The sequence below is a fragment of the Narcine bancroftii genome, chromosome 11 (genome assembly GCF_036971445.1).
Source record: "Narcine bancroftii isolate sNarBan1 chromosome 11, sNarBan1.hap1, whole genome shotgun sequence".
NCBI lineage: Eukaryota > Metazoa > Chordata > Chondrichthyes > Torpediniformes > Narcinidae > Narcine > Narcine bancroftii.
In genome coordinates this window covers 76,276,677-76,302,236 of record NC_091479.1, presented here as the reverse complement: position 1 = coordinate 76,302,236, position 25,560 = coordinate 76,276,677, and the positions used below count along the sequence as shown (strand labels likewise).

General features: G+C 37.8%; 1 protein-coding gene across 2 annotated transcripts in view; it reads right to left on the bottom strand.

The window, feature by feature from the left end:
• LOC138745936 (protein Wnt-7b) overlaps positions 1–25,560 on the bottom strand; it is a 154,391-nt gene that overhangs the window by 112,452 nt on the left and 16,379 nt on the right. The window contains exon 5 of one of the 2 annotated variants that reach the window (XR_011346603.1): positions 24,550–25,458. The exons of the other annotated variant lie outside the window; for it this stretch is intronic. The gene's annotated coding sequence lies outside the window, so the exon portion shown is untranslated. Of the gene's footprint in view, positions 1–24,549; positions 25,459–25,560 lie in introns of those variants that run through there. 2 annotated transcript variants of the gene reach the window in all.

Here is a 25,560-nt window from a genome sequence, read left to right as displayed (position 1 = left end):
ATTCAATGAGATGATGGCTAATCTGATGATAGGCTCATCTCCACCTACCTACCCTTTCCCCAAATTCCTTCGTTCCCCAAAGATATTAAAAATCTATCCAACCTTGTCTTAAATATAAAGGTAAAGGCTCCATTATTGTCATGTAATACTACATTTAGAATGTTACATACATGAAATTCTTTAACATTGTCTACTGTAAGGAAGAAAGAGTCACCACTTTGTCAAGAGCCCCTCACAGAAATGAGGCCCTAGCGAGGAATGAACTTGTGACCCCTGATTTACAAGATCAGTGCTCTAACCACTGAGCATATTTACTGAGGTCACTTCCATTGCTTCAAAGGGCAGTGAATTCCATAGATTCACCACCCTCTGGGAAAAGCAGTTCCTCTCATCTCTGTCCTACACCTACTATCCTGACACTTGAGGCTATGTCCCCTAGTTCTAGTCTCCTCCATTGTGCCTCTCGTGGCTCAGCCAAGGAACTATATTCTGATCAGTGAATATTTTTGGCTGTGCTGAGCAGTTTTGAAGAGAATTGTCAACCTCCTGTCAGTCCATTCTTCTAAAGTCCTGCAATAACATTGACCAAGATTTAGCTCCAAGTTAAGATGCAACTGAGGAGCTTCAGAAGTGGCAGTCTGGGAAGTTAAGTATGTTACTACTGTCGATATTAGCAGCCATTTTAGAATTTCATGTACAGTGCACAGGTTTCATAGCTTTCTGGAACATATCTGTGAAATCAAGGGCAAAACCTAGAGGGGCAGATGTATTTACTGTCTATGCCTTTCAAAACAACCCCAGAAATGACAGAATTTATCAATCATAAAAGCCATCACTTCATTAATCTTCAGTTGATCTGTAACCACATGAAGATCCTTCTGTTAGAGTACATATGATTCCACAGCAGCTACAATGATTTGTTCTTCTGTCTTTTGGCTCTTTGCTCTTTTCACACATCTTAGCACATCTCAGGATTGGCTGATGACTCCACTGAGAAATACAGAAGGATCAAGGTACATTTTAATCAAAAGAACCTGTACTCCTTAAATACCACTGAGCAAGCCAAGTTCAATTTGAAATTGTGCCAAGACATATCTGGAAATTCCATTTGATTCCCATTTTACACTTCTTTAGAAAGGTTGCACATGGCAGAATAATGCATAACATTATCTAATGATATGGTTTGGTCGCACAAGTTAAGGTTGACACAGCTTCTTTGGACAAGGAGCAGAAAGGAGACGAAAAGTCAAGGTTGCACAAAATGCCCTCACTTCCATCAGTTTAACCATTTAAAAAGAAAGCAACCTTTTTCGTTTTTCATCCCTTTGACCAAGACAAATCAGGTAGATCTAATAGACTTTGGCCACATCCCATTGCTTGGGACAATTCACAATCTCACTATTTTGCACTAGCTAAAAGGCCTATTGCTAGTCAAATGTTCTGGACAAGATAAATATTATACCCAATATAATCTGTCCAAAGAACTGAAACCTGCTAATAATGTGTAAAAACTCTTGTGCCATTACACACCTTGACTTATGGCTCCAATGGAGTCAAGCTGCTCTGATGCATGCATCCCTGAGCTTTGGAGGAATTTAGAGAAGGACAGGGGGACAAATATCATCCTTGCAGACTGAATGAGATAATCTGCAAATCTAACAGAAATTTGGGCTTAGTTTTGCTGAAGTGGACAGGTCCATATTGTGAGCACTGAATGCAGTCTACTAATCTGGAACAAATACAAGTGAATTGCTGTTTCACCTATACAATTTGCAAGATGCTAGGGAGGGGAAGAGGTAAAACTATACTTGGGTGTTGCATCTCCTTTAGTACCATGGGAAGATGCTGCTAAAAGTGGAATAGGGATTGGCAGAGATGGAAAATTGAATGGAGAAATCAGAGAGGTAAGGGTGAACCAGGGAATTAGAGAATGAATGGTTCCTTCAGAGTGCTGATATTTGAGGTGAAGAGAAAATGGTGTTGGTGGCATTTTATTTGCAGGTTGCACAAAAGTATGATTTGTTGGATATGGGACAGGTGGAGAGGAAAATGAGGAACCCTGTTCTTTCTTTGGGCAGAAGGAAAAAGGGTGAGAACAGAAATTAAAGAGGCCAGAGATTGCCCATTTGAGTGAGAAAGTGCTAAAAAATTTCACATTGCTGTTAATTGGATGTGATCCATTTCTGACTTCCACTAAACATTTTGCAATTTCTCTATTTCCATCTTAGTGAATATGTTAGTTACAAATATATATTCCAAGCCTAGATTCAAAGTTAGCTTGAATACACATTTTCCCACCTTGCTTCTGGCAAGGGCTCCATTCCCCTTATGCAGTTTCTCCAACTTTATTGCATCTATTCTGAAGAAGAGACTTTCCACACGAGTACTTCAGAGATCTCTTCCTCTTTCTTTAACCCCTCTGGTACAATTGATAGACCTCTCAAATACATACTCCAGTTCCCACACTTCTGCTGTCAGCCATCCACCCCCACCGGTCCAAATCATGGATAGGATTTTATTTTGCCTCATTTTCCAACCTTCCAAATTCTTTGTTCAGCATGTTATCTTCCATAATTTCCACCACTTTCCCCTCTTCTTTCTGCATTATTAAAGGGGACTGTTATCTCTGCAGTTTTCTGATCTTTCTTCTATTCCCACCAATGATCAATCATTTTTCTCATGGCCCTTCACCATACAAGTGCAGGAGATGCAGCACTTTCCCTTTTATCTCTTCCCTTCCTGCAATAAAGGAATACAAATGTTCTTCCAGGTGAAACAGAAATTCACTTGCATTTCATTCAGTTTAGAGTACTAAATGTGGTTCTCACAAAAAACTAAACACTGATTGGATGATCATTTTGCAGAACACCTCTGTTCAGTACACAAACATAATCCTGACTTGCAATTGCCTTTCACTTTAATTCTCTAATTAAACAAGGAAGTCCACAAACATTGTGACTATAGTTTACTTAAAAATGCTGGAGAAACTCAACAAGTCAAGCAGTGTTCACTTATGATCTCTTGCCTGTGAGCCTGTGCTCACCCGCCTACCATTTCATTCTGGTGCCTGTCTGCTTTTTGATCATACCTTGATGAAGAGCTCGGGCCCGGAACTTTGGTTATCTATTGGTAAGAATGTTGCTGAGTTTCTCCAGCATTTTTATGTAAACTTTAATTTTCCATCCCACTTCATGCTCACTACTTTTGATTTCCTGCATTGCTCTAATAAATCCAATGCAAGCTCAAGGAGGAATATCTTGTCTGTCAAAGGGCAGCACAATGGGGATAACAGTTAGTACAATGCCTTTATAGCACCAGCAATTAGGACTTGGGTTCGAATCCCTCGCTGTCCGTAAGAAGATTGTACTTTCTCCCGGTGTCTGTGTGGGTTTTCCCTGGGGGCTCCAGTTTCCTCCCACCATTTGAAACATACTGAAGGTGTAAGTTAATTGGGTGTAAATTGGGCAGCATGGACTCATGGGCTGAAATGCCCTGTTACTAAGCTGTATGTCTAAATTTAAAAAAATTAAGATGGATGTTGCTTTTCAGTTTAGAACACAGAGTTCAGCAATTTCAGATAACCAACATCTCCATTTTGTTCTGAGAACAGGTCAGTGCTGGTGTTGGAACAGAGAACATTGGAGGTATAAAATGGGTCAAACAGTACATTTGCAGGGTTCAGTACAGGGAAGGGTGGGTTTAATGTTTCAGGTTGATGGCCGTGTAATGTTGTGAGAAGTGATCATTAGCCAGCAGTTGATGACTTTGTTTCGGTCTCCATGAGTGTTTCCAGCATTTTTTTTAGATTTCTAGTATATGCAGTTTTTTTTGCTTTTCAATCTCTAGTTATTTTTGAAACTCCTTCTGGAGTGCTATCTGCCTTCATATTTTCAGCATTTTCTGTTTTGCTCCACATTAATTGGTCACTTAAAGGTAGATGGTACCAGAGGGAGTGTGATAATGTGCAGATAGCGGGTGGATTGAAGCAGGAAGGAGATGAAAATAGTTGATGGGAAAAAGTGGAAAAATTGACTTAAACAAAGATGGATCCAACAGAGAGAAAAAGGAGAAACACAGGAAGACAGGGTTACATGAAATTGGAACATTTAATGTTCATATAATTGGGTTATAGATTATCCAAATGGAATACAAGGCTTGTTTCTCATGTTTGTGTTGGGTCTCATCCTGCCAGTGGAGAAGGCAGAAGACAGACAGGTCATTTTGAGGGTAGAAGGGGAGGTGAAACAGCATGCAATCAAAGGCTAAGAATGGCCACTGTTTACAGATCTCAGGGGCCCTGGAAATAGGTCATGTAGTCTGCATTTAGTTTTATTGATATAGAAGAGATAACATTAGGATCACCAAATTTTGTATATATATAGTTGGAGGTGGTGCATGTTAATCTTGGAAAAGCTGTTTAGGTCCCTGTATGTTGGAGAGGAAGAAAATATAGGAACAAGTGCTGCACCTCCTGCCACAGCAGGGGAAGATACCAGGGGTCAGTGAGGGATGAGTAGACTAAGGTTCTAATTATTCTACATAGCTGCTGGTAAGGAATTTCAATGTGCACTGAATAAATTACTTTGATTTGGGGTGGCTGCACTGTATTGACCCACATTTACCATTAATAACAAATTTGAAGCCACTGAAGTTCAGGTAGAGCAGAATACATCAGTCAACATTTGGATGTCCACAATGAAGTGCAGAAAACCAGCAGTTACTGTTTCATTGCTATTGCTCTACAGCAAGGGTTGCCAAGCTTTTTTTGGTTGTGAGCCACATACAGAAAAATATAAAGGCTCATAGTCAAACAATATTAATCCCAACAGTTTTCAACCAGTTACACTGCCAAAAAAATGGCATTTTTAGACTAGAAAACCCATGTGCCATCGAAAATTCATTTTCTATCAAAATAACTATATGACTCTATTGAACAGTTTAAGTGTTGACATCATGGTTTACTGACATGCTCACATATTACAGTAGACATTCTGTATCTGTGACTTTTATATTTAATTGAATACAATAAAACTATTTAAAACTCATTCAAAAAGCAGATCAAAAAGCTGGATACAAAATAAGAACAGGAGAAAAGAATAAGGGACATTTCTCCACAACTCTCAGTGAATACAATTCATGGTCCAAGTGTCAGCCTTAATGACTATAATGCAATGCATAAATCTGTAGATAGGCTATTAAAGATAACAAATTCCTGGCAAATCAAAAAAAGCACAATTTCCCTCGACTTTCCTACCATAACTAAAATTTTCAGCATTCCCTTGCTATTTTCCATCTTTTTTTGGTTCCACCGTGTATATGAAACATTTTTTTTTAAATTGAGGTAAACATTTTCAAGGAGTAACATTGCAATGGTCGGTCTAATACAGTGGTTCTCAACCGTTTTTATTTTGAAAAAAACTCACTACCTGAAGTAACCATAGGTGCTCTGTGGTTATTTAAGGTGGTATGTAATTGTTCAAAATGGCAGTGATATCCAGTGTTGAAACTAAGAAGTGCACCCCACCAATCACCCCCTTGAGACCTACCTCTGTGACTACAGGAGATTATCTACTTATGCACACACCTCCTCCATCATCACCATTTGGGGCCTCAAACAGTCCTTCCAAGTGAAGCAACATTTCACTTGTGAATCTGCAGGGGTCATCTACTTCATCTGGTGCTCCCAGGTTGGTCTCTTCTACACCAGAGAGACTGGATGCAGACTGGGAGATTGCTTTGTTGAGCACCTTGGCACTGTCTGCCACAATAGCATGGATCTCCCAGTGGCCACCCATTTCCATTCTCCATCCCATTCCCTTGCTGACATGTCTGTCCATGGTTTCATGCACTGCCAGGCTGATACCACAAATAAAATTGGAGAAACAACACCTCATCTTCCAACTTGGCACCCTTCAACCATATGGCATTAATATCAACTTCTCTGGCTTTCATTAATCCCCGCCTCTCCTACTTCCTACCCCATCGCCTTTTCCTATTTGTCTCTCCATTCTATCACCTTTTGATCAATTCTTACCTTGTCCCTTATCTTGTCCAAATAACACCGTTTGTTGGTCTAGATTTCTTCCACATTGTTTGAATTCTGAGATTTTCTGCTTCTGGCTTATTCGTTGAAGAAGGGCTCAGGCCCGAAATGTCAGTAATATATCTTTGTCTCCTATAAATGCTGAAAAGACCAGCTGAGCTTCTCCAGCATCTCGGTGTGTTTTTACTACAAACACAGAAACTGCAGACTTTCGTGTTTCACTCTATCATTATCTCCCTGGGAAATTCAACATTATATAATCAGGGCAATGTTGCTCTCTTTTAACTATGTCATCTAGTAAGGGTAGTAGATGATATTTAGGACTGTTACTTGCAATGGATGTGAATTTTAATCACCCTGAAAATATTTCAAATATGTGGAGTTTCAGAATTTAATATTCAATGAAATTTTTCTCACTTGCTATATCTTATTCATGTAATATAGGTTTTGTAACATTTGAAATTCCCACTGCACATTGAAGTGCATTTTTGTGTTTAAGTAGCCACATGGCTTTCACTTAGGAAAGCAGATATTGAAAAGAAGAGTGTTATAGACCATAACACCATGGAAATGTGTTTTGGACTATGGACTGTCATCATAAAGAATAGAATTCTGCTGGGAACAGTGTGCGACCTGTGGAACAGCTAAGTCAAGCTGTGCAGACAAAGTGGTGGAGACCAACTGGAGAGCTGTGTGAAAGGCATTTGCCTCATAAGTTAATGAAGGGTTAAAAACCACAATTTGACGACCAAGTGAAGTCATCTAAGGAAGTGAAAAAGGACTTGTAAGCTTACGGCAACGCAACATCAGCCATTTCTCTCTCCAACGTTCAGTACGACATCCTTTTGTTATTCAGTTAAAGAACTGAATTTTGACATTGAGTTTTGGGATTGAGTTCTGTGGACTGAGTTTTTGGACTGGCTTATGTGACTGAATGACCTGGCATTTTTTTTGAGGATTTTTCTCTTTTTGAATATTGGGTACAGACTGTAATGGTCTGAGTTTACTTTTACATACACTGTTTATGAAGATATGATATCTGTATATTTGTTATAGATACTTAGAGTGGGGTTGATAGTCATTAACAAATTTAGAGTTAAAATTTAACCCTGTTGAATTGCATCTTCTGCTATTGCTGGTTTTATGCATAGCAAAACGTGTTTTCAGTTTAACTCAAGTTACCCTCAGTATTCCACTTCCAAGCAAAGGCCTTTCTTTTGATTGCTCTGTTGTTTCCCTGGAAATGCACAATTACCACCTCAATGCTCAATTGTTCACCAGAGACAGAAAGTGGGAGTTTCATCTCTGTACTACATGAATTCAATTCAAGCCCACTGCTCAAAGAAGTGTTTCACCTTTAAGACAACCACTAAAAACTCCCATCATGATCCAGGAGATCCAGCAAGCTTGCACCTTGCCTTTGCAGATGGTGAGTACATCAAACATAATGAACATCCAGGATTTATAATATTTCTACAAAAGTCATATTGCTTCCATGCAATACTGCAGGACATGATCACAAGTCCAATGTTCCAAAATTATTTTTTTTAAGCAAACTATTCCTACATGTTGCACCTTTTTTGCCCATTGTGTCATTTTCTGCATTTTGTGTCTAAAACTGATTTATAATACAGTATTGTACTGAAAATTAAATTACAATTTAGTAATCCCTCATAGAGTCACTGGAACGTTTTCCACATAGTCTGGACAAGCCAATGATCTTGACTTTTAAAAAAATATAACTAACATAATAAAAACAACAAATCAAATTCTTTGACTCATGCACTTCCAGTTCAAGTTCTAGAAATTTCAATAATAGAATCCCCAAATACTCTGAATTTAGCAGCAGTGATTTAAGCATTACCACATAAAAGAGCATTATGAAATTTTCAAAGTGCACTCACCTCCTTAGAATACTGGTTCCTATTAAATATGTTACCACATGAATCTCTAGATATTGAATGGTGAAGAAAGCTGTGATTCTATTACCCCATGTGCAATAGATTGAACAATCCTGATTGATTTTTAATTCTCCTTAACTTGAAGCCACTGCTAGTCAAACTCAAATTAATTAATTAAGCACCTAATAAGGTTCAAACCTACTATTCCTTGAGTTGTGTAACAGGCAAGATTATTGGTGTAATTCCCATAACTACGTGGGGAAGTGAAAGAAGGATAAGATCTTAAAATATGGCATTTATTTATTAAATGCTGTATTGTGGTTTGAAATCTTAGGAATACCCTTCCTGACTGAGACTGTCAATAGTTGTAGTTAAAAGGTTTGGAATAATTTTGGTACTAAAGCAATATTTTAGTACCTTTGGTGACCATCTTGATAAGGAAATAGAATACAATGGATGCAATGGAATGTTTTTACACAGTTTTGGTGCTCTATTTTCATTGTGACAGGCGGAAAGTGAAGAGCTTAGATGGATGGTCAGCCTTTTTCTGTACTATAGAGTTCTATGGTTCTAGGTCAGTGGGACTAGGCAAAACAAAAAGGTTCAGCACAGACTACAAGGGCCAAAGGGGCCTGTTTCTGTGCTGTACTGTTCTTGTGTTCTCTAGTCAGATGGGCAGCCTTAATTAATTAAGTTATTAGGTTCAGGTGGACATGTGTGAAGGTTGGAGCTAGGGAAGTCTCTTCAATAGGTTATTGGAACCTACACAATTATATTTTTGTGGGATAAAGCATTTATTAAATTAGAGGATGTGTGGTGAAAGGAAAAAGTCAATTGAGTTACATTTTGACAAAATGGAAGGACAGAGGTGAATGAAAAATCTCAAAGTTTAGTTTCAATAAACTATACTCCTCTTAAATGAATCACATTTAGTTTGTCTGAAATGGTATACAGAAAAATGATAATTTGCTTGCATTCAGCATTGTCTGGTTGCACCATTTTTATTGAACACAAAACATACAAGCTAAAAAATTACTTTGCATAAATCTGACAAAAATTGAGCAGATGGAAATCCTCTCCAAGAAATTCAATCCCTAACTTTGCATCAGGATTTTCATTGTATTACCATAATTTTTCCATCATTATATTCTTCCAAGTGACAGCAACAATAATGCAAAGTTCAAAATATATTTTCTATATGATTTTTTTAACCGCACTTTTCTGAAAAACAGTTTGTGGCAGGCTGCACCAAAGGAAAACACATAAATATCTAGTTGGCTGCTAGCTGTGCTCACAATGTGATCCCGGGGAGAAAGAGAGAGCAAATGGTCGGGACCTCGGCTTTATACCATGGGCCCTCTGGGCTCACCTGGTGGTCGGATGTCATTAGGCTGGGTGCCATATCTCTAGGCCACCTGTTGACTGAGTGATGCACCATAGCATATCGCCAGACAGTTCTTACTTATTGAGAGGCTAACCATATTTTACTAATCCCGTTTTCCTCAAAACCAAGCTTTTCATCCACCAGCAGCTTGCTACACCATTGAACAAAATGTTTGCTGAATTTCTATCTTAAGATGAATTTCCTATTTTATACATCCCTTAATTAATATGCAATTAATAACTGAGCTCCAGACAACTCCAGGGTTCAGAATTCCAAAGGTTCACCGCCTTATAAGTGAAGACAGTTTTCCTCTTTTTGGTCATACATCTAGATTGATTATCCTCTGAGTCTACCCTGCTGAGCTGTCTAAATATCTTGTTTATCTCAAAGCGGTCACCTCTCATTCTTTGAAATTCTAAATGGCAGTCAGGTCTATTTTTGCTTTCCTTGTATGATAGACCCACAATCCCAGGAACAGACTGGTGAACCACAAAACTCCTCCATAGCAAGTATGTCCTTTCATTGGATGAGAAAAATAAACATATTAACACTACTCCAGATAAACACAAGACTCCATATATTTGCAGTAAGACATTTTTATTCTTCTCAGATCCTCTTGAAATAAAAGTCAACATCCTATCTATCCTCCTAATTGGTTGCTACCCTTGCACATTAGCTTTCAATCACTTGTGTACAAGGAAACTGAGGCTCTGTGAACATCAAAAATTTCTAATCTTTCATCATTTAAAAAGTAATTGGCATTTTAAATGTTACATTGGTGTTCAACCTCACATTGTGCTTCATTGTATTAATTCTGCCATGTTATTAAGTTGTTATCCAGTTTGTCTATTTTCCTTGCAGTCTCTTTGCATCCTTATCAGTAGTTGGAATATGGATTGTAATATGCAGCATAATTCTATCACTTGTATTTAAGATAATTCGCCATTGATCCATCTCTACTCTTGCCAGCCACAGTCAGCATCTTGAAAATTGCATGTTCTTCCCCATTCAGTTTATTCATTTCCTATTTAACACACTATTGCTAATCAAATCACAATTTTAACAATGTTTATGATGGTGTAGATTTTCACAAGTGAGATTCAATCCTGTGGATTCAGATAACATGGCATTTCCAATTTTGCTTAGATTTTACATCTTAATTAAGATTCAGTAATTGCTTAAAGATTTTTTTTATAGCTTAGTGTTTTCAATGATAAATACATGGATAAAGATTAAAAAATAGAGTAAGAATTTATGCTTGAGGGACTCTATAATACTGTAGTGGACAGAGTGGGTTAATGGCAAAGATATTTTCAGCTTGGATAAGGTGACTGGATGAGGTAAGAGAGAAACCCATGTATTTTACTAATTGTTTTATGAACCCAGTGGCAATTTAGACTACATTTGTAATCTACTGACAATGGTATTTTATCCTCCTTTAATAAGGATGCCTGTCCCGCATCGGACTTGTCAACCACAAACGAGCCTGCAGCTGACGTGGACTTTTTACCCCCTCCATAAATCTTCGTCCGCGAAGCCAAGCCAAAGAATAAGGTTAAATAAGAAAGATTTTGGGGACTGGAATGCAAATAAATAGATGTTCCAATGCAGTTAATGGACATTCCTGAACATGTCAAAGTAAGGTTGAACTCCGCTATGAAACACATTTAATCATCTGTTCACAAATCTGTTTAATTTCACTCAATGCTACCACATTTACAAAGGACTAAAACAGTATTACTTCCGTGATGTAAATACAGAAGAAACAAATGCAGAAGCTGAATATTATAAGCCATGTTTATGGTTCCTCAGGGAGAGCTGTCAAGAGCCAGAAGCATGGAACTGCAAGTGGCTCAACTGTGCAGAGGGCAAGCTGGCTGGGGGGGGGTTGGGGAAGATGGTGTTGTGGAGAAAGATAAGTGAGAAGCAAAATATTAGGGATTCAATTGTTAGGACAAGAAACAAATATTCTTTTGAGTGTACAAGTAAATATTGGGTGGTGTGTTAACTCCCAGTTTAGAGAGATAAGAACATTACTTTATGGCCACAGAACATCCAGAAAGGGGTAGGTTAAGAATCAGAAGTTGTGGTCCATGTCAGTAAAATACCATTGGTGGAAAGAAGGTGAAATCCTGCAAACAGATTTTAAAGATGTAAATGTATGACTTTGAAGGATTACTTCCAGGGCCACAATTGTTAGTTTCCAATCTGATTAGCACAATTTTGTCTGGAAATGATCACTCATGTGCTCTGGGTGAAGCCAATTTCAGATGGCATCACATTTAATAATGTTTACTTTTCTTTAAGCAGGCTTGAATGATTCCTGGAATGTTCACAATGTATTGACAGTTCCAGTTAAGCCATGGAGTTTAACTTAGTCTCTTTTTTTTCAATCCTCTCATGGGCAAACCTTGTGACGGACCCACCTACATTAAGTACCAATATCATGGAAGCCCTTGTCAATGCATAGGGCTGCACTGTAAACTTTATAGCAGCCTTAGGCCATCTTTGATGTATACAGTACAAGCAATTTGCCACAGATCACATCTTAAAAGCCAAAGGGACCTGGGGAAAATTACCCTGGAGTCATTCAGTATTGAATTTGAATTTAATCTTTGTAAATCAGGAAAGAACTGACCAAATACAGATGGTTGGTCATTCCTATAGCAATTCACCTGTCACTCCTATGCATGTCTTTGTCACTGCCATGCTCAATCATTCAAAATGTTGTCCTTAAACATCATTTCATTCAAAACTCTTCCCCATCTTTGCTGATCCTCATTGGCACCATCGCCAATGTAAATTTATTATCCTGCCCTTTATATCCCTTACTGATCTTGTTCCTTCTCTGAAAGCTTCTCTACCCTACAAATGCTTGAAATGTTCATATTCCAAATTCTAACAATTTGTGGTGTTCCCAATACATTCCTGCAACCAATGGCAATCTTGTGCTCTGAAATTTGCTTAATAAACCTTCTACCTCCTAACCTCTATCTTCTGACATATATTTTATTCCAATTTTAATTTTTCTCTAATTATTTTTGCATTTCTATATTGTATTAGCATAATGGTTAATTTAGACATTCAGCCCTTCGACCCACAAGCCCATGCTGCCCAAATACCCCAATTAACCTAACCCCAGAACACCCAGAGTAAACCCATGCAAACACAGGGAGAACGTGCAAACTTCTTACAGACAACACCAGATACAAATCCATATCTCTGGCACTGTAATAGAGTTACGTTAACTGCTAATGCTAACCATGTCATTACTGGAGAAGTAGCCAGATGTCCATATCATTGACTCAAATATAAGTTCAAACGTTTCAATAGTAAGTGCAGAATTTAAATTCAAGTAATTCAATTCATCAAGATTTTTTGGGTGGCATAATAGTGAAGTTAGGTTAGAGTTGCTGCCTCGCACTTCCACTAACCTGCTTTCAGTCTTGACCTCCAGTGCTGCCTGTGTTAAGTTTGAATGTTCTTCCTATGACCACATGAAATGTATCCAATTTCCTCCCACAACACCAAATATGTATCAGTTGTTAGGTTAAAAACACAATCCTGGAGAAACTCAGCAGGTCAGGATCCTTTATAGTATCAAAGGTAAAAATACATAACCAATGTTTTGGGCTGGAGCCTTCATCAAGGTATGAAAAAATGTCAACAGGCAATGTCAATCTGAACAAAAGAGTGGGGGGGGGGGGGTATGGTCGCAAAGGCTAGAGAAGGGAAGGAGGGGACAGCAGTAATCAAGGGGAGGAGGGATGGCTAGGTGAATAGAGAGGGAAGGGAGGGAGGAGAACTGGATTGGGGAAAGGAAAGAGGAGGTGAAAGAGGAGACCAGGTTAACAGAAACTGGAAAAGTTGGTATTAATGCCATTTGGATGGCAAATCAGGCATTGTTCCTCCAATTTATGGGTGGTCTTGGTGGGTTAGTACATAAGGCCATGGACAGACATGTGAGTATGAGAGTGTGACACAGAACTGAAATGGTTGGCTACTGGGAGGTCTCTGTCACTGGTGCGGACAGAATGAAAGTGCTCAACAAAGTGATCTCCCAATCTGCACCCAGTCTCTCCGATGTAAAGAAGGCCACAAAGGGAACACTGGTACAGTAAATCAGACTGTGTTGCTTCACTTGGAAGGCCTATTTGGGGCCCTGGACTGTGGTGAGAGAAGAGATGTGGGCACGTGAGAGATCTTCTGCGGCCACAGGGGAAGATGCCAGGTGGGAGGAGTGGGGATTGGTAGGGAGGGATGAGTGCACGAGGGAGTCACAGAGGGAGTGGTCCTTATAGAAAGTGGAGGAGAGGGGAAAATGTGTCTGGTGATTGAATCCTGTTGTAACTGCCGGAAATTTCAGAGGATAATATGTTGGATGCAGATGCTGGTGGAGTGGTAGATGAGGATGAGGGGGATTCTATGTTTGTTGTGTCTGGGGAAGAGGGGGCCAGGGCAGATGAGTGGGAAATGGAGGAGATGCAGATGAGGGCTGAGTTTATGGTGGTGGAGAGGAAGCCACGTTTGTGGAAGAAGGCAGACATTTCGGAAGATCTGGACTGGAGGACCTCATCTTGGGAACAGATGCGGCAGAGGAGACATTGATAGAAGGGAATAGAATCCAGTTCTCTTCCCTCCTTTCCCCCTCTATTCACCCAGCCATCCCTCCTACCCTTGCTTGCTGCTGTCCCCTTCCTCCCTTCTCCACCTATCACCTCCAGTCTTTGCGATCATACCTCCCCCTTTACTCTTTTGTTCAGATGCCTGCTGACATTTTTCCATACCTTGATTAAGGGTTATATATTTTTACCTTTGTTATATAAAGGTCACTGCTTGACCTGCTGAGTTTCTCTAGCTTTGTGTTTTTACTTCAACCACAGTGTCTGCAAACATTTGCGTTTTACTTGGTTGTTAGGTTAATTAGATGAAGAATTTTTATGTTAGATGGAATTGATAGTTAAATCAAGATTTTTTTCCCCACAGGAATCAGGGGATGTGTTAAGTTGATTTCTGGCAGTTGCATGGAGGGAAGTAGTGCTGGCTCGTACTTGTTGGGGAGAGATTTTTTTTTCCCTTTTCTCTTTTTTTCTTTAATAATCAAACATGTTGTATTTAATCTGAACTATTTGAATGCTTTTGGATTACAGCTGATGATGCTCAGGACCAAATATTTTGTGGGAATTCTTCCTGGATGCCAGTGATGAAAAGGGATTTTTTAAAAAGGGAAAATTAATAAAGCAATTAAGATTATGAGTTTTATTATTAATGGGATTAATGGGTCAATAAAAAAAAAGAAAATATTGTCTTATAATAAGAAATTTTGAGTTTTGTTAAAACAAGAGACCCATCTAACCAAAAAAGAACATCTAAAACTGAAAAAGAGATTGGGTAGATCAAGTAGTTTTTTCTTCAATCAATTCTAAAGCCAGGGGAGTGGTGATTTTTATTAAAAATTTACCAATTAAAGTTCAGAGTGTGACTACGGAACCTGCAGGTAGATATATAAATGTAAATTGTCAAATATTTTCTGAGGAATGGACTTTATTAAATATATATGCACCGAATTTAGATTATGAAAAATTTATACAAGATTTTTTTAAAATCTGGCAGGTGTTTATGAAAATATTTTAGTAGGAGAGGATTTAAATTTTTGTTTAGATCCTTTATTAGATAGATCACCAAAAACAATAGTTAAATCTAAGGAAGATAAAGCTATGTTATATTTAATGAAGGATTTAAATTTAATTAGTATATTGGGAAGGGAACATCCTAGAGATAGAGATTATTCTTTTTATTCTAATACTGGGGTGTCAAACTCAAATTCACGGAGGGCCAAAATTAAAAACTTGGACTAAGTCGAGGGCCGAACTAAATATTTATTGAAAATTTTCAACAACATCTGCATGTTTTCTCTTCTTTCAACATATGTAATGTTAAACTTTTTCTTATTAAAATAAATGTTTAATAATAGTTTTGGATAAACTCTTTCCAGAAGCATTAACAAATGAGAAATAAAATATTCAATAAATAATATTTCTCTATAGAGGATTTGTCAAATGTTGCTAGTGTGCTGTCGAATAGTAAAATCTGAGGGCTATTGAGAATGTGGGAGAATAACATGATTCCTGAAACAATCAAATGGGTGACTGATTGTGGGCATGAACTCTAGCAGGGTTATTTGCCATGCCCTTTTTCCATTGGTACAGATATCCTTTGATTTACACACTTTTCAAGTTTTATGCCTAATGAGCTTGTATCCAGGTGCAGGACCATTTTTAACCAGGAATATATTTATCACTGTGACATGAAACTATTGGAAGATCGTTTTATCCTGAGATTAAAGTTCATAATCCTTACTCAGGCCTGTGTGCGGGAGGGCGGGGTTTGCGGGCGATCGGGTTGGACAACGACAGTGCGGGGGGATCGGCTCTCGCTGCAGGGCGGCATCTCGGCGGATCAGCGGCCCCGTCACCGTGAGTCGCGGGTCGGCCTGCGGCAGGGACGGGGAGTGGGCAACGGTCCTGGCGAGGTCAGGCCCGAGGCCTCCGGTTCCTGGCACTGGGAAGCAGCCTTGGCTTCCCCTGACACCGGCCAGGCCCCAAAACCAGAGTCCACGGTGAGACCCTGCAACATAAACAGAGGAGGTGGGGAGCGATTAGCGGGCTGACGCCAATGCATTCTGGGATTTATAGTATTAGCTGTGCATGTGCTATACTGGCGCGGCGGCCAGCAGGCCACCTCTAATACATTTTTGAAATGATCTTGCGGGCCAAATATAATTATATCACGGGCCAAATTTGGCCCATGGGCCAGAGTTTGACATGTGTGTTCTAATAGATTTGATACATACTCTAGAATAGATTTCTTTCTACTTTCAGCTCAAAATCAATCAAGAGTTTTGAACATTGATTACAAAGCAAGAATAATATCTGATCATTCGCCATTGTTGATGGAATTGGAATTTACTGAAAAATAGCAGTCAGTATATAGGTGGAGATTAAATTCTTTGTTATTAAAAATTGAAGATTGTGCTTTTATAAGTTAACATATTGAATTATTTTGTGATACAAATTTACATTCAACAGAGGATAAGTTTATTATTTGGCATGTATTTGCGCTGACAGATTACGTTTTACTTCAAAAATTAAAAAGGATTAAATGAGAGATACAGATAAATTAGAAAAAGGAATAAATTAGATTTGTTTAAGTTAAGAGATAAATGGGAACAAGATTTAAATATATCAATAGATCAACAAATTTGGCAAAATTTATGTTAAGAGGCTATGTCTAATTCAATTAATGTAAGTATTGGAAAAAGATATTCAAAAATTACCATCAGAGGATAAAAATAGGTGTTTAATTAAAAAGAAGTTACAATATAATACAATGTCGATTTATACAATAAATAAAATGATTCTTAGATCTAAACAGAAATATAATGAATTAGGGGAAAGATCTCATAAAGTTTTAGCTTGGCAATTAAAGGCAGAACAGATTTCATAAAAGATTAATGCAATACAATGAGATAATAACAAAGAAATACATGAAACTTTTAGGGAATTTTATGAAAAATTATATACTTCAGAATCATTACAGGATGAAACTATTATAGATAATTATTTGTCACAAATAACATTACTGGGATTAAATACTTAGGAATACGTAGAGATAATAATTTGAAACATTTACATAAATTAAATTATATTCCATTATTTAAGAAAATAAATGGGGAATTGAAAAATAACTTTAATTGGAAGGGTTAATCATAATAAAATGAATATTTTCCCAAGAATTCAATAATTGTTTCAGACTTTACCAATCTCTGTACCTCAATTTTTTTTTCAGGATTTTATTAAACAAGTTAGGAAACTTTTTTGGAAAGGTAAGATGGCAAAAATATCATCAGAAAAATTAACATGGAACTATGAATAAGGCGAACTACAACTTCTTAATTTTAATAATTATTATAAAGCAGCACAAATAAGGTTTCTTGTTTCCTTATTTGGGAATATTAAACCATCATGAGTTGAAATTGAATTAAACAAGATTGGAGAAACTATACATGAGTTTGGCAGCGCACATCCTCATGGTAAACCAGCCCCGCTTGTAATGCCATGTGGCGCGGCAGCCATGGGGAAATGGCATCATCAGAGGTTTCTCTCTGACTCCAGCATCCCTTCCAGTGATGGGCAGCGATTATGATGTCACAATGCACCAGGTGACTGAGCTCATGCTGCCCTTAAAGGGGCGCACTGAATTTGAATAAAAACAGTTGTTAATGACCCTCAACGTGGTGGCTATGTTTCTTCCACTGCTCACACTGCCACAATCAATGGGTTAATGGTTAATGGTTATTGACAGAGATGCTCCATTATTGAAACATTTGATTAATGTTTGGAATAAGGTTAAGTTAGAAAATTATGGAAGTCTTTTGTCATCAAAAACACCATTAATCCTCATAATGTTTTAAAAAGATAATCCTCTTTAAAATATTTGGCATACTAAAGGAATTTCTAAAATAGGGGATTGTTATGAAAATGGTAGATTGATGTCATTTGATCAGTTAAAAATTAAGTATGATATCCCACCTAATGCACTTTTTTGTTATTTTCAATTAAGATCTTATTTAAGAGAGAAATTAGGACCAGATATGGTATTATAAGATCCTACAGATTTAGAACAGTTGATTGTTGATGGAATAGTCAAAAAGTTTAATGCAATGGCATATATGATGAAACAAGAAAAAATGCCTAAATTAGATTTGTTTAAGTTAAGAGATAAACAGGAACAAGATTTAAATATATCAATAGATCAACAAATTTGGCAAAATTTATGTAAAGAGGCTATGTCTAATTAAATTAATGTAAGATATAGATTATTTAATTATAATTTTTTACATCAGTTATATTTTATACCTCTGAAATTAAATCGATGGTAATTGAATAAATTGGATCAATGTTTTAGATATGATGAAGATATTTGAACATTTAGTCATTCCACATAGTCTTGTTCAAAAGTTAAACCTTTTCGGATTTCTTTTAGTAAGTTTTTTATAACAGGTTATACAGGTGTTGTTTTTCCATTGAACCCTGTGTTACTATTGATGGGAAATTTTGAAAATATAACTCCAAAACTACGTTTATCGGATTTTCAGTTGAAATTTGTTAAATTAGCTTTGATGATAGCAAGGAAATATATTGCAGTTACTTGGAAATCAGATGTTTCATTAACATTATGATGGTGGCAGAGATTCAAAGTTGTATTCCATTAGAAAAAAAAATAACATATAATTTGAGAAATAAATATTCTGTATTTTTACAGATTTGGAGCCTATATACTCCAACATTGGGTTTGAAATTATAAATAATTCCTCTGAATCCTCCAGATCAGAGAAGTCTTCCCTTAATAAATAAGTAATGTTCTCTTGTGAAATGTTTTAGTGATCTTTGAGCATTTTCTGAAGCAATCCAATGTAATATATAATTATATTCATTATGTATTTTAGTAATTTAGTTTTTTTTAGGGGGGTTAGGGGTTGGGAGGGGGGTTTAGTCAGGGTTTGGTTTTATGTAGTTTTTTTTCCTTTTTCCTCTTTTACTTTATATAAATCAACATGTATTTAATTAAGTTTTATAATAATGTGATATATTCCACCAGCGTTGTCTCCGCTCCATCCTCAACATCCATTGGAGCGCTTACATCCCTAATGTCGAAGTACTCGAGATGGCAGAGGTCGACAGCATCGAGTCCACGCTGCTGAAGATCCAGCTGCGCTGGATGGGTCACGTCTCCAGAATGGAGGACCATCGCCTTCCCAAGATCGTGTTATATGGCGAGCTCTCCACTGGCCACCGTGACAGAGGTGCACCAAAGAAAAGGTACAAGGACTGCCTAAAGAAATCTCTTGGTGCCTGCCACATTGACCACCGCCAGTGGGCTGATAACGCCTCAAACCGTGCATCTTGGCGCCTCACAGTTTGGCGGGCAGCAACCTCCTTTGAAGAAGACCGCAGTGCCCACCTCACTGACAAAAGGCAAAGGAGGAAAAACCCAACACCCAACCCCAACCAACCAATTTTCCCCTGCAACCGCTGCAATCGTGTCTGCCTGTCCCGCATCGGACTGGTCAGCCACAAACGAGCCTGCAGCTGACGTGGACTTTTTACCCCCTCCATAAATCTTCGTCCGCGAAGCCAAGCCAAAGATATGGTCTTTGTTGTTTGTTATATATGTGTTGACTTTAAAAAAATATTCAAAAAAAGTAAAATGCTTTAAGATTTATACTGTATATTCATGCAAGTGAAGTTTGTTTAGTGTAAGTTTAGTATACTATTTTTGTCTTTTAAACGGTTTATTCTTAATACATGAATGTAAGTTAGCCATTATAAGATTAAGTCTCAAGCAACCGAAAAATACACTTATCTGGCATTACCAATCCCCATAGGTGCCAGATACCACAAGTTTATCTGTATAAAGGCTGTGTGATGGCCACCATGGATTCAGTGGAATGAAGGACCTGTTTCTGTGCTATGTGACTCAGGCACATTGAGGTGTTATACTACATTAAAGCTGTTATATAAATTTAAGTTGCTGTTTTTTGTACCAAGCACCTATCTTTCACACTCTGTAATGCATTTAGTCTGTCATGCATTTGTATCAGACGTAGGTGTCACATCTGACAGCAACATCTTGACTTTTCCACACAGTAAGTACACTTACCTTTCAGTTCCCCTAATGCTTGGAATACTCATGTCTCCTTTTTTAATTTTACCTTTAGGTGGCAGTGCAGATACAGTAAGTTTCATGAGTCTATCTATAATACATGTTTCTAGGTCCTTTAGGTTTTGTGTTTTATTTATAATGTATTAACTTTTATAACTTTAAGTCCTCCATTGTGTTTTCCTCTCATAATATACCTGTCAATCCACAATTCTTAACCAGAGCACTGATCCCTGTCTTTCAGCTTACTTTTAAACATATTGTTGCTGCAGGCCAGATGTGAGTTGAAAAAGAAATTGGATGGGAGAGGCAATAAAGTAAATTTGGGGAAAGGAAGTAGAGAGAGTATAAAATTAATGAGAATCTGCTTTGTGGAGATAGAGTAGTGACTGGAAGCAAAGTTTGATCAGGGAATGGATAAAGAGAAGCAAAAGGAGCCCTGAGTGTGATCATGAGGAGTAGAGTTGCCACATGCACTGAATAAATAAGGGAGAAAGTGTAGAAAAGTGTCTCCCAAAGTGGGTTTCACGGAAGAAATGGGTAGTAATAACTAAAACTTGTAAAAACTGCTTATATTTAAATTTAGAACAGTTGCCTCGACTCTAACAAAACAAAATGGAGTCTTGAGGCCTGACATTGGATTTCTTTTGGTGTGAGGTTAGCCACATTTTTAAAATTCAAACTGCTTCCCCCACTCTCGCTCACTCACTTCCTCCCTCTCACTGAGGTTGAGTGGGAAATGGTGATGGAGTCAGCATGGGTGCTGGAACAGTGCTGGTTGGGACCAGGACCTGCATTGATAGAGGCATCGGAGGCTATGGTATGCTTGCAGTCGGGGTCACCAGTGGAGGTGATGGTAGCTCCAGCACCTGGTCAGCAGGGATGGGGGTTAGTGATGGAAGTGTCTGCTGGAAGCTCAGGCAGCAGGGGCCAGAATGCAAACCCACGTTGGCAGCATCAGGAGCTCCCCCTTCAGGCAACCGAGACCAAGATGGATACTCACATCAGAGGAGTTGGGCAATCTGGCCTATAGGTGGCTGGGGATGGGTTGGAAACCTGCTTCTGGAACGTAGGTGATGGTGGGTACTTGGGGTCTGGTAGATTGGTGATATTTGTATTTGCAATTTGGTTAATGTTCAGTTGAAACAAAATGATAAAATTCTGAAGTAATTGTATTTTGCAAGCACTCCCTCAAATTGCTTACTGTTTAAGAAAAATAATTTAATTTAAATTAGGCCAACGACACTTGAACCAGAAGTTGACACCATTCTACTTCCTGCCAGCTTTCGGCTCGTAACTACAGTATTCCATGATTTCCAAGTGCTCCCCAAAATAGTTCTGTAAGCTAAAAAGTTTGGGAAGCCCTGGTGTAGAATAAACCTGGATTTGAAAGATGAAGAAAGATTAAACTTCCACCACTTTCCAATGTTACTACACACCAGCCATTTTATTCATCTCAGCCCTGGTTGGATTCCTTCTCTGAAAGGTAACCTAGAAATTTGCCTGATACCCTTGAAAAATCTTTCCCCATAATTGCTGCCACCACATGTGCTCCAATGCTATGTTGTAACTCTTGCCATGAAAGAAACTCAGGATATTCTTTTCTATTTTAGACCCTCATCTCTATCTTTGGAGTCCATTGTTTTGAGAGATTCAACAAATTGGTTGTCCATAGCTTCCTTCCTACCCAATCAGCAACATTTACCATCTGCTGAACCATCCAAAACTCTTTCCAACAACTCATCATGATTACTCCTAGATAAAAAATAAAAATAAATAAAATCACATGTAGGTGTTAATCCATTTGTGTTCACATTTATTAAAAGTAGATCTTGTGTTTTTATCAATATTTGTATGTCTATATAGGTACGAAACCATTAATAGACTGAAAAATTAAGTGGGAGCACATGAATTAAGGGTAAGAAAAACAAATCAGTGAAGTGTGACTGGAAATGAAAATGGGCAATATTGTATAAGTAGTTTAGAGAATAACAAAAAAAAGTAAATGCAATCAAATGGATTTTTGAAGGGTTTAACTATTTCTAACATTACACATTGCATAACAGCATAAATAAATTCATACTAACCTTGGTATCTCTCCTTTGATTAAAGTCTTTCTATTTTAACCTTCAGATGACCAAAATTGATCATTAACCTTACATTTTTGAATGCTGGTTAAAGAGTCTGAGAGCATTTCATTTTTGAGGAGAACAAAAGAGAATCACATGATCATTATGACCAGAAAATTATTCTATTCAACTAAAAAAAAGTCCATTCTGGCTCCTTTTAGAGCAATCTATTACCCTGTTCCTTCTTCATCACTCTGCAAATTATTTTCCAATTGCCGAGTCAATTCCACTTTAAAAACCCTCATTGACTTCATTTCCACCACTCTTACAAGAGTTCTAGATCAACACTACTTCTTGCATTTTCATCACATCTTTATCCCTACAAACTCCACGCCTATTGTCATTACTTTGAATCTGTAAATTATGTTGTTCGAACTATCTGTTAATGGAAATAGTTTATCTTTTTTTGGTATCTAAGCCCAATAAGATTTATGCCCTTCTTTCAAATTGCTGCTCAACTTTTTTGATTCAAAGATGCAAAATCTAGAAGCTGAACTAGTGTCAGGTTAGACCCAAAGGAGAGAGCTGTTTATTGTACTTTATAATATTTTAAAAAATATATATCTTTATTATATTGCAAGCTCCCCTTTGCATGCTATTTCAATTTTTCTTCCTATCTGTCCTCAGCCTCCTTCCACTGCAAACTTAAGGAACAACACCATGTATTTCACCAGGATAGTCTATAAACAAATGGCATGAACATTGAATTTTGAAATTTCAGATAACCCTTTGATATTTCAATCTCTCTCTCCTTCTTACCCATCTCCTATCCTATTTTTTCCCCCTTTCCCACAACACTTCCCTCCTCCAACCCACTGTAATGCGTGTCAAAAGAACCAAAGACTTGTTGATCTAAACCAAGGCTTTTATTAACTAAAAGACTGGAGCATATCACAAGTAGGTCGACCAGTCCAGAATGACATGGTCTGGCTAGGAGCAATCCTTTAAGACCTGCCAGTAGGTGTGGCTACACTTTCAGCCAATCACAGTCATCCTACACTACCATATACACATTGGTGATAGAATCTGTACTATCACACCCACCATCACCCGTTTTCATCTCACTCTGCTCTTGGGTCTGTCCCCCTCTTCTATCATCTCTCCACTTGTTCCATTATCACCTACCTTATTAGACTTCAGCACTGGCTGCTTTTGTATTCCAGCTTGTCATTGAACAAGTATCTCCACCTTCAACCCCTCCTTCCACCTGTCCTCCTCTCTCTCTCTGCTACCAATCACTCATCTGCCTGGCTCCTTCTGTTGGTCAAGCTACACGCTTACTAATGGCCCACCTCTCCCCTCCTCCTCTCATCTTTATACTGGCTATCTTCCCTCAGTCTTGATCTGAAATGTTGACTCTCCTTTTCCTTCCACATTTGCTGCTGAGTTCCTCTCTGCCCTGCTGAGTTCCTCTAACTTGTTTTTTTTTGTGCTCCATATCCCAGTGTCTGTAACAATTTTTTGCTTGTAATTTTTAAAATCTGCTCATTTGTTGTCTTTTAATTTGTAAATAATGTATATATTTCAATAGTAGATTATCCTTTAATCGTTTTAATGTTTGCAGGTATTTAAGCCAAAAGTCTGGTCTCAATAAGTTGTCAAAAGCACTGAGTGTTTATTTGAAATACACATTAATGAAGTGAGGTGTCTTCCAGGTTACCTGGATTTGATTTTGTACAAACCTCAAACAGCTAAACTCTATATGTGTTTTGTTTCAACCCCTTGGAAAAATGTGGTACCCAAAACGTCTCAGTGAATTGAATAAATTGGTGACACCTTCCAATATATTTTATATACCAGCCCCTGATGCATTTTTGCTGAAATCATTTCAGTAACATTAAGCATCCCCATTCGAGTAGCATCAATTTGGCTTAGTACTCTTTAGCTCCTAGAATCTGACCTGATTGATACTCCGATGCATTAATGAGGTAACACCTCATGCTGCAGGGCTCGCCCTTCGATTAAAACTGATCATTCTTGAAATTGACGGAACCAGCGATTCTTCCCCCTTCATCGAATCATCAGCGTTTGATCATTTAATGAACCAAGCTTTCCCTTCGTTTATCATTGTAATGTCAGCAGTAGTTGCCAGAAGTTACCAGCAGAGGACATCGGAACGTTAAAAAAATGTTTTTCGCCCGGCACGCGTGACAAGCGCCCATCGAATGACGTACAAGTGACCTCGTGACTCAAACGCTCCCCCCCCCCCCCCCATTCCATCCAACAACGTGGTGAGATCACGGGACCTGCAATCGCGGCGTGTGATTTGCTGAAGGGCCGGGCCCAGATTCCACGTTCTCCCAGGCAGGAGGAAAGGAGTGGATTCCTTTCTGCGGAGCAAATGATAAACTCACTGCGATGCTCATCGCCTACATGTTTATACGTTTATTTATTGTGCTCATCTTTCAGCACGAATAAGAACTATTTCTTGTGAGGCAAAACAGAATTTAAACAAGCGCTACGTTAAATATAAAATTATGACCCACTAATGATACTGTCAAGCAATATCTTGATTAATTCCAAGATGCATTTTCATCGACAAAATCAAATAGTTTCAGAATAATTCGAAGTGGAGACAGTTGCTTTCGAATTAACAGTATGGTGGATTCTTATTGTGTTAAAAGCCTTGACAATATTTAACATCCGCAATAATAATTTTTAATTGTGAAATATTGTTGAATTTTCTCATTCCAATTTCCCTTCCTTTTAGCCAGTAAAATACTATACAGCTTCTACAGTACATTATTAATTATAACCTTTGACTCAAAACCAGCCTACTAACATGCTGTGCAAAAAAAAGAACTTTTTTTTTGTTTCTGTACACAAACTCACAAAAATGTATTTACAAATTAAGTAGAATGGAATAAATTGATCTGAACTAAAGTTTTAATCTCGGTTTGCCGATATATTATTTTAGACAAAGAATATCAAGTTTAGACCCGTCTTTACAATGTTTACATCACAAATTTTAAATGTACAAATTATTTAAATAAAATTGAGTTGCATTAATTTCAATTTTACAGCAGGCAATTAAACTAGCGCTGAGAACTATTCAAGAGAAACAAAATTTGTTTCATTTTTAGCCGAAAAACCAATAATTTAAAATAATACCAATAAACATAAAAAACGAAGTCATCCCGTTATTTTCGTGAGTGCGTAATTCGTACAATACAAAAGTATTTTATAATTAACACAGACTTTAAAAATGTATAGCTGAAGTGTTCTACCATTACGCTTCGCTTGCCACGAACGAGACGATCGATCAAGGGTGCAGTTGTACTTGGGTAAGAAAAAAAAATGTTGAAACATTCTTCACTGCGGTAACATTTTGTTGTTACATTTTAATACAGAATTGACAGAGAATCTGAATTTGAAAAATAT